Genomic DNA, 10410 nt, shown 5'->3' on the forward strand with positions numbered 1-10410 from the left:
TTCAGCAGAAAGAGGAATTGTATATCTGGATGGCCAGAGGAAGGAAGAACCTCCTGTGGTGTTCAGTAGAGCACTTAGTCATCCAGAGTCTCTGGCTGAACTTGCTCCTCTGGTCAGACATAACAGTTTGTTAAGGATGGCAGAAATGTTCCATACTGGGGAAGACTACAAGTCCAGCTCCCCAGGACTGACTCAGCCTTCTGAATCAGGTTCTTGGGTCCGGTGGTTTTCGCCATCCTCAAGCTTCTGCCAAAGCAAACCATAGAGTACAAAATGGACATTGAAGGACAGGAGACTCCACGGGAAAAAGAGCAAACTCTAGCCCTTATGGTGCAGTTCAATGTGCTGTCCGTGGACAACTATGTGTTCTTTCTTCTGTACAATCTCCACACTATCTCTTATGTTGCAACCCTAATGACAAAAGGAGGCCTCTTCTCTTCACCTTTAACCCACCCCACCCTGCCCCTCTAGGGCTTATAGGCTGTCGGCCCTGGGTGAGCCTTCTTCAGAACAGGAAACAGACAGGGGGCCTTCCACACCTCAATGTTCTTCTTCAGATGTATCTGAGGTTAAAAGGGTGCTGGAGTGTGACACACAAATTTGGCCACAGGCCTTTAGAACTCTTCTCTTGAGCCTATGCTGTCAAGACCATAACCTTTGTCAGGTGGAGTCTACCTGGTCAGAGGAGAGGGACGAGGGAGCTGATGTTGCTGGGTGGCTGTTGATCAGATTGATCAATGTGAGGCTGCATTCAAACTCTATTCAGCTTAATGGCTCTATCAATGATGTCATCTATTGTCTGACTGCTGAGTATTTAACCAGTGAGGCTCCCCATGCCTCTTAGCAAAAGTGCAACGTGAACAAAGAACCAACTGACAACAATTCCATTTGACATCACGGCATGCAAACAATATATATTGCATGGTCTCATATTATTATTTTATTCTACATTATGTTTTCAGCACATTGGAGTTTTTAGACTGAAACGTCCACATCGCAGTGCACACCACAAACATGTGTTAGCGATCTACTTCCAGCTCTAGCAGTAATTCAGATATGTGTCTTTATTTACTCATTAAACAATGTGTTTTCAACGGGACATTCCATTTAAAGTGGTCGACGGCATTCCCTTCTTGGTGCAAAGCCAGTCAATAAAAAAATGCCAAATAGAGCTTTTTGTTCACACATCCCTACTTATTTTGTTGTTAACATTTGTGTCCTATAAACTTCCTCTAGACACTTGTATGGAAAAACAAAGCTGTTTTTCAGTTGACGCCATTCCTTGACATACATGCGATATCGCTATAGCGTTTGGGGGCATATGAATCAAGAGGTAGAACGGCCGAGTGATCAAAAGGTTCCTGATTTGATCTGTTGCTCTTCCAAATTGTCTCGGAGCAAGATGTGGAACCCCCAGCTGCTCCCGATGCTGTGTCATCTGTGCTTGTGACATATTGCCAGTCATTTGTTGAAATCTACAGCATCATGATTACATGCTGTGTGCCTCGTGTGGCACCATAACACCCCACGATGTGAAATATTGTTTGAAAATATTGTTTCCCCTCAGCGAGGCTTAATTGTTCCTCCACCAATCTGTTTGTTCCCTTTTTTTCTTTCATTCTGGTTCCCACCACTAATTAGGAATTGGGTTTTAACTGCAGATGACTTTAGCGCGGGATCAGAACACACCCAGCCATTATAAAAAACCCAGGGACCCATAATGTGGTGCGGGCTTGGCCACCAGAGCCATGGGGTGGAGAGACGGGAGGGGTGGGGTGGGGGTGCTTGTGACTGTTGCTCTCGGGTGCTCTTTGAATGGTTGGCTGTGGCCTTTTTCTCGCCTTTGGCCTGTCATGAGAGGTTTCTCTCTCTCTCTTTTTTTTGAAATTGTTTTCCATTTTGTTGTCTCTGCTCTCCGGCTCTTTTTCTCAAAGTCACTCTGTTTCTTTCTTGTCCCCCCAGTCGCACCTCTTTCTTTGCCCTCCGTCCGTCCGCTCTCACGCGCTCGTTCTCTCTCTCGCCACAATAAGACCTAATATGAACCCTTGACAGGAGCTGGGATCTTTGCTTTATTGCCTGTGTCACTGAGAATGTCCTCATAAATCTAATGCCCTAATGCCTTTGAATTTTCCTTCTAGACATTGCGATCAAGCGCACACACACACACACACACACACACACACACACACACACAGATGTGACGTGTGAGAATGAGGGCTTTGAGGTTGTTTGTGCTCACATCAGACACAGCAGCTCCAGTGTTTGTTTGCAATTTCCACTGGCTCCGGTCCACTCCGCCAAAACCCCATGGGAATTTGTGGATCAGCATCTTCTCAAAAAGCTCCTGGGCGTCGGAGAGAGTGCAACTGCGCACAGAGAGAGAGAGAGAGAGTGCGGCGGGTGCAGAGAGGTCGTTATTTTTTATGTGGTATTTTCTGATGTATTCTCCGTAACATATTTTATAGCAGTGGGCGACGGGGAAAGAGGGGAAGACAAGAGATGACATAATTTAAGAGGCAGTCCGACACTAAATAACCATCATCATGTTGGAAGGAAAAAAAACTTTTTCAGAATGTATTAAATTATGTCTGTGGAATGGCATTTTATGAATCACTCATCATCTCACTGAATTCATTATACATGCATATCATGCATATTTATTTTGTTTGCTTTTATTTTCATTTCATCACTCGCACGCAGGCCTCTAGAGTTTCTTACTACACATTTAATCAACATAAACGCTAAAATAAAACTCCACTCAAACTGGGTGTACTTCCTGTTGTATATGGAATATGTTGGCTGTTGGGTTTTGAACTCTGCATTAGTTCAACTCTGGTGTTAAGATTCAGAACACTGCCTGCAGGGATGCTTGTAATCAGCACATGAAGCTAAAGCACACACAGTGAATACCTTATTAATGCTCTTTCTTTGGCTCACTTTGTTTTGCAACGTGCAGAAGTCCTAATGTCTAGCTGTCATTCATGGCCTGGGGAAATCTGAAGTGCACGGGGAGAAGGAGGCACGTATGTAAACAGGGTTATTCTATCTCTCAGGTGTGCCACCGGGAATGATCGGGTCGCGTCTAGACAGGACTGTTGGGGTAAGTGTTACACTCTCTCTTTGTTGTCTGTTACAGTGCACAATACCTGAGTGTCTCCGCACTTCTCTCCCTCCGTTTCTGTCAGTCTCTCTTTCTTTTGCGGCCCCGATTTGTTCTCTCTTGTTGTCTGTGTCTTCATCTCCCTCTGTCGTGCTACAGCTGATTACATGAATAATTTACAGCATGTAAATCCTCAGCAGCTGCTCTCTGTTTGCCGCGTCGCCCTCCTTGCTCCGCTCGCTCTTTTCTCTTTCAGGTTAACACGGGATGATTTTTCTCAACCTTGTCCCTCTGGTTGCCCCTCTCTCTCTCTCTTGCTCTCTCTCTTTCTTTTTGTTTCTCTGCCTGGGGTTATGCTCTTTCTCTCTAATTACACAGATCTCAGCTGCAGCCCTGTGTCTTCCCATGGGTTTGTCTTTCCTTATGTAAGAACTGGCTGAATTACATTTCTCTGCCTGTAATGATGGGAATTTGAACTCCGACGTCCACACTTGCTTGTTTGAGTGTTTGTGTGGGGACGTAAATCTCTCTGTGTGTATGTGTAAGAGGCTCCAATCCACTTTAAAATCCTATCTATCAAGTCAGTTATGTCGTTGTAATTACACTTATTTTGCAGCTATGACTTATTTATAACTGGGAAGTTATTTTCTTTTTACTGTCAGTCCAAGCTGTAATGATTCAAAAAAGGGATCTCAAACTGTGCCGTCAAATTATTACTCCTTTCTTTTCTTCTGTGGACCCTTCAATCAAGTCGCTGGGTCCCACTCCAAGCATATTTTTTTCATGTGCATGTAATTTTATTTCAAACGATAGAAAAAATTAGTGGTTCCACACAAGGAAATTTATCAAAGAAATAGCATGAGGCTAATTCAAAGACGAACAAAGCGTTACCTTTGGCTCTGTTAAATAATTTCCTTTTTGCCCATTCAGTTTCCATTGTTGGAAGCCGGGGCCGATCTCGCCAATACTGCTACTAATCTAACTTCAAGTGGTTGCAGTCATGTTAAAGCACTTTTTAATTGTGATAAGGAATATGCTTTCATGCTTAAACCCTACTCCTCTGTTCATTTGGACAGAACCCATAAATATTGAGGCCTTTCCTCATTGGCAATTAAAATTAGAATTGGTCACATTTTTCACTGTCAGCCATTTCCTTTGCGCACAAAGACACATATGGCCCGACACACACACACACGCACGCACGCACACACACAAACACGCACAAAAACAAATATGCAGAGCCAGTCACTGCCACATGTACACACGGATATACAGTTAGCACAAATACTGAACACAGTACGCAGAGTGCCAGCTAGGAACACTTAACACAAAAGCTTTGCATGATGTCCTTTGAGCAACAAAACCTCTGCGAAACTAGAACAGCTCAAAGGCTTTTCCAGTTTTGCTCGTCTGGCAGAGTTGATGATTCACCGCAGGCTTCCCTGTTGTTCCAGTGACACATGAGATGCAGGCAGCGCCGTACTGTCCGGAGATAACACAAAAAGATGATTCTTGAGTGAATCACTTGTACTCTTGCGCTTTTGACACGGAACATCCTTGAGACTTTGATGTGTCCTCAATATTGTGAGGCGGTGAAGCAGAAATATGCAATTCTGTTGTGACAAAGTCTATTTGGATAAGAGTGCATGGTATGGAACGAGAGTGGCAAGTAAATGTAGTATTGCTTGCAGTTGTTGGGTAAATTGGCAATTTTTTCAAAGTGATCCTCTTAAGCTGTGCTACAGGCCGAGACTCTTAGCTTTAACATTTTTTTAAAACAATGAAAGATGAATAAGGGAACACGATTGATAAAATGAGTTGTTGTGTTTCTCCAGAATCCATAAATCACTTTAAAATATTTGTTATGGTATCATCTCCATTGCACTGATATAACCAGGGTGGATTTACCCTTTCATATACTTCAAAGAGGAGCTCAATCAATGACATACATTTTCTATTACTTTCTAAAAACTCTTATTTACACATTGAGTTCAGTTTGATCGGTTCCCAGGTCTGGAGAACTAACTGATCCTGCCACTGCATGCAGAGGCAAGCAGCTTTGCACAAATTGCTCCTTCTTTACAAGATCATCAGAGGCATCAATCATTGATTAAAACTGTCATGAGTGACATGTGCAGAAGGCAAGATTGATCAGTGAAACAGCCGTTAAATGGCTCACCAGTTCGACAGAGGGAAAAACTCCACCAGTGACATGAAGTGTTAGTAACACTGCAGTTAGACTGACAGCTCTACACTTCACTGCAGTCGCTCCCCGGCACTTCACCACAGCACAACTTTGCACTGCAGTCAGTCAGCATCTTTAGACGTGCTGCAAATTGTTCAAACCCAGTTTCTCACTGACAACAGTCGGAGTGGGATTTGTTTCCAAGTTTGGAGAATAAACTATTAGTTATGGTGGAGGAACAGAAGAAGCCTGACTTCGGTTCGTTCCCCCTCACCTCAACTCAGTCTGGGTATTGAGTTTTGGCTGACATACTGTAGCTGGGCTGGCTCGGTGCTTGTTTAGCAGTCTGAGCCAAGCATCCAGTGTGCATTTGTGTGTGTGTGTGTGTTTGTGTGTGTGGGTGGGTGTGTTTATGTGCATGCATTGCCTGTCGGAGCTTGTCTTTCTCCAGGATTATGTGCAAGTGTGTGAATACGTGTCTATATGTGCTCGTACGAGAGGGTATGACCTGTTTGAGTGTCGACAGTATATATCCCCACGGAGTGAGGCTGTGAACCTTGGTTGGGTTTATTTTTTATTTTTTTGTGGTTGTTGTGCACTGTGGCCTCATTACCCAGGTGTTTACCCCCAACCACAGGAAGCGCTTGTCAGTGACGACTGTCTGCCGGCAAAAATCGCCAGAGGGAAAGAAAGACAGGGAGGGGGGGAAACAGATGAAGGGGGAGTCACAGAAATGCAGCTTGAAAATGCTGAGTGGCTATCTTTCCATCTATCTGTCTGTCTGTCTATGTATGCACAGGTTTGTGTGTGTGTTTATGAGTTTGGCTGTGCCAGTCAACGTCTCCCTAGGTCAATGGGTTCCTGCACTCCTTCACCAGTGGAGGGAGAGAGGAGAGAGGAAAGGAGAGAAGAGGCGAGGAAAGGAGACATACAAGCTGTTGACACAAATTTATGAGCCGATAGTGTCAGACTGCAAGCACAACAACAACCTCCCTGTCTCTGCCTGTCTGCTCATGGGGAGGGAGAGAGAGAGAGACAGAGAGAGACAGAGACTGACACAATGAATGGAGGGAGGGGGGGGGGGGGGACTGACGAGAAAGTGAGGCAGCAGAATGAGCTGAAAATTAAAGAGCAGAACAAGGGAGAGGAAAACCGGAGGCAGAGGAAGACAAGAGTGAGAAGGGGTAGACAGGAAAGGGATGTAATTTAATTTCGTTAGGGTTTTTTCTACATTTTTCTCCCTAATACAATGCTTCTTTTTTTCCATCCAACCTTCTGCCCTCCCCTCCCTCAACATCATCTTTGTGTGAGCTGATCGGCGACCATTTTTGTTTTGGCTTGTTTGGTCTCATGTGAGTGAGAAACCACGTGTTCATGTTTTCAATATAAAGAAAAGAAAAAGCTATTTTCGGACCTTGCGTGACCATCGGGAAGATGACAAGGACTGTACAGAGATGACCATGCACGCAAATTCTTGAAAATAACATTTCCTCCATCATATTGTTGTGTCACATTAGCATCTCAGAGAAGGCGGAGGATTATACATTCGGTGAGATAAGGCTATAACAATGTAGTGTGGATGATTGTCCATTTGTGTCCTTCTTAGTTGGAAGCATAGTGTTGTTTTCGCCCATTTGTGTGTTTAGGCGAACAAAACAGCTCAATAACACATGTGCAGATTTCCTCCAAACTTGGTGGGATTAGTACTGTAGATGTGTAACTTTCAGAGCTGATCGGGTAAAGGCCAAGGTAATTAAATGGCCACATATACACATTTCCCTAGATATCTCAACCGATAATAGGACTTTCTACATCTATCAGGAAATTATTAGCTATCAAATGATGTCATATGATAAGCGACTTCATAAAGGAGAGGCAGCCGGAAAATGACATCATGCATAATTCAATAAATGACAATTCCATCGTGTCTCTGCATTGTGTGAGATTATACACACAATCTAAAGCTTATGCAGTTAAAAAAGTAGATTAAAAAAACCATAGTTTATGATAGGTGGGAATGACATCTTAATGACATCACTATGAAGTCAGGATATGATGTCATGCAGTGTAGTGAAAGCAACAAGATTAGAATAAAAGGCTACAGTTTATCAACCAATCACGTGGCATCATAATGTATTAAGGATGGCATGATGACATCATTATAAAGTGAAACATTATTACAAAATAAAAATGTAATGTTAGCACTACCTGATATATAATGTGTGTGTGTCTGACCCACTTTTCAATGTGCTGTTTCAGAGTGAAGGCTAGGTTTTAGGGTTAGGGTTACAATTAGGTGTAGGTCAGGGTTAGGAATTTGTTTTGATTGTTCAGGTGAGTGTAAGGGGCTAGGTAATGCATTATGCCAATGAGTGTCTTCATTAAGATGTACAACCGTGTGTGTGTGTGTGTGTGTGTGTGTGTGTGTGTGTGTGTGTGCGCAGATTTGTCACGATGAGTCACAACTGAGATGATCCTCAGATGACACACAGATATAGTTGGACCGTCTGAATGTTTGACATATGAGCGATACAGACAGTCTGGGTAATTTTATCTATCTGCTGTTCTAAGCAAAATCCATAATAACCATCATATCCTCATTTACAAGTCCATTTGTTCATTGGCTTGTTTTAGCTTCAGCTGTGGTTTAATATGTTCTCCTCACTTGGCTAATACAGTTTTTAGATACAAGTCCATTCATTGATTGTATAACCACCTTGTTACACTTGCACTTGTGCCTTGTATGTTCTCAGATATAAGAACACACTGTCCATATAGACATTAGGCCTCTCTTGAAAACACAGTGACTTGCAATTTAGGATATTATATAATGGTGCCTGAAATATGATACCCTGCTAAATATTATGTTTGCCATAATGATAGTCATCCGGATGTGAAGTCTGCCAGACGGACATGATGGGAGACAGACAGCCAGACAGTGCTAAACATATATATATATATATACCCCCTTGGGATAATATATACTGCTCAAGATTTATGTGTCAGTTCCTGTTTAATGATATAGTATTTTAAAGACTGGTGATTTGTGAGGCCCTTTTTTCACATGGACAGACTTTAGAGATGATTTAGAGTAAGGCCTCAGTTTATTCTACCCCAAATGCTGAGGGACGAGCCCATGTTGGGTTCCTGACAAGAGTGAACCTCGTGTCATGAGGTAATGCGGCCTCTAAACGTCTGTTATGATAAGCTGCTATATGAATAACAGTGAGTTGAATGTCTATAGATAATGGTCAAAAGAAATTGGCTCAAATGGGTATTCATACAGTGAAGGTGACACGATGGACACGGGACAGACACCATGTTATCAAAATCCCAACAGGCCAAGTGGTCCTGTTGAAGGTCAAGACCCTATGTTAAGTTTTTAGGTCTAATTAAACTGTAATATATTTGATAGACTATGAAGACGTGGTCATTTGTACATATTGTAACATTGACTGCAACTGAGACTACAATAGCACTCAGTGGTACTCATACTTCTGCCAAGGATCAGTAGTGAAAAGTCCACACACTCAAAGATATCAGTCTCTAAATATGGCTTTTTTTTTTTTAATCGAAGTCCATAAATTATAACCTGTGAAATTCATGAAAAACTCAAACAGTGCATTATTAAAATAAAGATCTTGGATCAGCTTCCTGATTCCGAACTGCACCAAACAAAATGGGCTCTTATCAAAACCACATCCGTCCACCATGTTTCATGCAAATTCATCCAGAAGTGTTTGTGTTAACTTTCCAACAACCAACAAACAAACTAACACCTTGGCAGATGCATGAAACACAACATATGAGACATTGCAATAGAATTAACAAAGAAGAAAGCTTGAGTTCACTATGAACAATTCCTTTATGCATAGTCTAATTCTGCTAGAACAGGTTATACTTTACCTTTATATACTTATGTTTCTGTATGCTCTTTAAAAAAAAAGTCTGCTTATATTAATACACCTTATTTGTGTGTGTAATGCAGATTTGGAAAGTGGCCTGTATGGAAATGGTGAAGAAAGCAACGACCTGGTGTAAAAAAGAAAAGGGAAGTTAGAACATTTGCCTCTTGCTTCTTATGTGGAAGTGTTTTATCATGTATATGTGTCACTTAAAGAAACTAATGGCTGTCATCTGCGTTGTCACCTCCTTCCTCTGCAGCTTAAGTGTTTTATTTTCAGTGTACAGCAACATCTGGTGGCTTTGGAGGAGGAGTGATACGTTTAAAATGTGCAACAACAAGTGTTACTTTTCACAGGATGTCGACAAGAAGTTGTCAAGAAATTACACAATCATTATGCACGGATATAAATAAAATCATGACAGCTATTGACGCAAAGTTTGATCATGTTTTTCAAAGTGATGTGAGTTTTATGTAATTCTGTAATTTGTATTAATTGAATAGTCAGGATTGTCTAAATAGTGTTTCCTAGATTTTCCTGTTTCCTGATTATTCACAGTCTATATTTGATTATGCATTATAATAATTGCTCTTCTTTACAGGACACTATTCCTCAGTGTCTTCCTAATGCCTTCCATACATGAAAACATGTGGTCAGAACATTGCATGTCTCTGAGGAGCTGTACTGATACAAGAGCTTTGACAAACCCTGTATCTGCTCCAGTTGTATGTGCATGGTATCTGTGAGGAAATAATGATGGTCACAGGGGAGCAAAGACAACATTAAGGACATGTACTCATACAATATGTAAAGCTCCGTGGAGGAACATGCCCAGACTGCGGGGTCCTCATGTGAAAGCACATGTTAGGCGTTTCACTTTTATCATTGCAACATAGATTATTCATGAATATTGTAAAGAAACTTGTAAATGTAATGCTGAGTTGTAATGTTGCACTTCCAAAGCACTGCATGACGGATGAAATAAAGCCTCCTTTCACGATATGTTTGTGATTTACTTACATCATTCATATCATTTAATAATGATGTTTTATTTTGTTTGAGAATCTCATTTATGGCTTTAACTGTTTGGATTAGTCATAAATAATTTGTTAATGACAAAAATAAATATATTACACTACTTTCTTTATGTGAGAAAAACATTTCAGCAAGTGTTAGACATCCATATTACTATGAATTAGTTAGGTTAGCGCTATCACACT

General features: G+C 41.6%; 1 long non-coding RNA gene across 1 annotated transcript in view; it reads left to right on the plus strand.

Moving 5' to 3' along the window:
- Positions 1 to 10192, plus strand: part of LOC128449823 (uncharacterized) — a 107751-nt gene extending 97559 nt beyond the window's left edge. Inside the window, exons 5-6 of the long non-coding RNA XR_008339917.1 lie at positions 3054 to 3100; positions 9274 to 10192. This is a non-coding gene — a long non-coding RNA (uncharacterized LOC128449823). The remainder of the gene's footprint in view (positions 1 to 3053; positions 3101 to 9273) is intronic.
- Positions 10193 to 10410: the final 218 nt, after the last annotated feature.

Source organism: Pleuronectes platessa, chromosome 10, assembly GCF_947347685.1.
Source record: "Pleuronectes platessa chromosome 10, fPlePla1.1, whole genome shotgun sequence".
NCBI lineage: Eukaryota > Metazoa > Chordata > Actinopteri > Pleuronectiformes > Pleuronectidae > Pleuronectes > Pleuronectes platessa.